General features: G+C 45.3%; 1 protein-coding gene across 1 annotated transcript in view; it reads left to right on the top strand.

Annotated features, from left to right (window-relative positions):
• Window positions 1–808: 808 nt before the first annotated feature.
• The window catches only part of LOC143292891 (uncharacterized), a 52105-nt gene continuing 51085 nt past the window's right edge, over window positions 809–1828 (top strand). Inside the window, exon 1 of the mRNA XM_076603571.1 lies at window positions 809–888. The gene's annotated coding sequence lies outside the window, so the exon portion shown is untranslated. The remainder of the gene's footprint in view (window positions 889–1828) is intronic.

Raw genomic sequence — 1828 nt, 5'->3', positions numbered from 1 at the left:
ACCCTTCAAGCTCGCGCGCACGTGCTTAAAACAAATTGCGCACCAGTCTAATCTGCAAGGACCACTCCCCTTCTGTCCCCCCTCCCCGCTTCCACACACACACACACACATACACACCATGACACCACCCTATCCACCTCATCCTCAATCTAGCCAATGGCTACGAAGTCACGTGGGTACGTCACTCCTGTGATTATCACTTCCTTTTGGGGGAGGAGGGACAAGGGTGCGGTAGGCAGGGAGAGAGTGAGGGACAGGTAGATGAGAGAGAGGGGAAGACGGTTGTGAGGTGGGGGCGGGGGCGTGGGGGCATCTTTTGAGAGAGGGGGGGGGAGGGGAATGGTGTGATGGAACGATGAATAAGGCGGTAAATGTTTTTTTCTATCTATCTATCTATCTATCTATCTATCTGTCTGTCTGTCTGTCTGTCTGTCTGTCTGTATATCGATCGATCTATCTATTGATCGAATGAACAATCGGTCTACAGGTGTGTGTGTGTGTGTGTGTGTGTGTGTGTGTGTGTGTGTGTGTGTGTGTTTCCTTTGAACCACCACACAGGAGTGCATGTCATTTCCTTTGATCCTAATATCTCCAGAGTAAGAAGGACTGTTCAGGCACACACCCAACAGGCAAACAGACTGACATGCAAACAGAAACACACATCGCAACGATAAGGTCCACCTCCATCCCACCCTGTCTCTCTTTATCTCTCTTTCTCTGTTTTCCAAGTTTTGTTTCCACGAGAGTGTTGTCGACAACTATTTGTACGTCGGGTTCATCTTCACTTCGCTTGTAAAAAAAAAAAAAAAAAAAAAAAAGGCGGCGAGCGTACAGCCAAGTGTTGCAGATCTGTCATCATCTTTACGGCATCTAGTATTCTGCAGACAGGTAAGCTATATTTAAAAAAACAAAAATACAGCAACTAAAGAATGAGTGATGTGCATTATTTGCTTCTTCTTCTTCTTCTTCTTCTTCTTCTTCTTTTGTAACTTGTTTGCTTATTTGTTTATTCGTTTTTTGTGAGGTTGTTTGGGTATTTTTTCTCCATCTTGAAGCGTGTTTACTTTTATACCTTTTCTGCTCAGTGTGTGATGGAGAGAGAGAGAGAGAGAGAGAGAGATAGTGATTGCTGTGTGTGTGTGTGTGTGTGTGTGTGTGTGTGTGTGTGTGTGTGTGTGTGTGTGTGTGTGTGTGTGTGTGTGTGTGTTTCTGTCAGTATGTCTTTCTCTCTTGTCCACCGCCGCCATGACACATCACCACCATTTCACAAGACCCCTGTAAGCCCACAATGTCTCGCAATCCCAATATTTCTCTCACTTTCAGAGAAATCGTAGGATTGAAAAAAAAAATGTGGTCGTTCCCGTCTCACGCTTTCATTCAATTGCGATCGTACACGTGAACATACTACGAAAACATACACATAAGTGATAAGACCCGGCATTGAAACGAAATCTGACGGGCGCAAAGGCCGAATGGTTCGAATCTCGTTAACGGCGCATTGTGGTTAAAGGGTGGAGATTTTTTTTCCGATCTCCCAGGTCAACAGATAATGTGCAGATTTGCCTAGTGCCTGAACCCCCTTCGTGTGTATACGCAAGCAGCAGATCAAATACGCACGTTTAAGACCCTGTATTCTATGTCAGCGTTCGGTGGGTTATAGAAACAAGAACATGCCAAGCTTGCACACCCACGAAAAAGTATGGCTGCCTACATGGCGGGGTAAAAACGGTCATACACGTAAAAGCCCACTCATGTACATTCGAGCCCATGAACGCAGAAGAAGAAGAAGAAACGGAATTTTTATTCAGTCTTCTGAACTTCCAAGCTG

The sequence above is a fragment of the Babylonia areolata genome, chromosome 1, assembly GCF_041734735.1.
Source record: "Babylonia areolata isolate BAREFJ2019XMU chromosome 1, ASM4173473v1, whole genome shotgun sequence".
Lineage (NCBI taxonomy): Eukaryota > Metazoa > Mollusca > Gastropoda > Neogastropoda > Buccinidae > Babylonia > Babylonia areolata.
The sequence above is the reverse complement of the archived record's forward strand: the minus strand, read 5'-3'. Positions and strand labels throughout refer to the sequence as shown.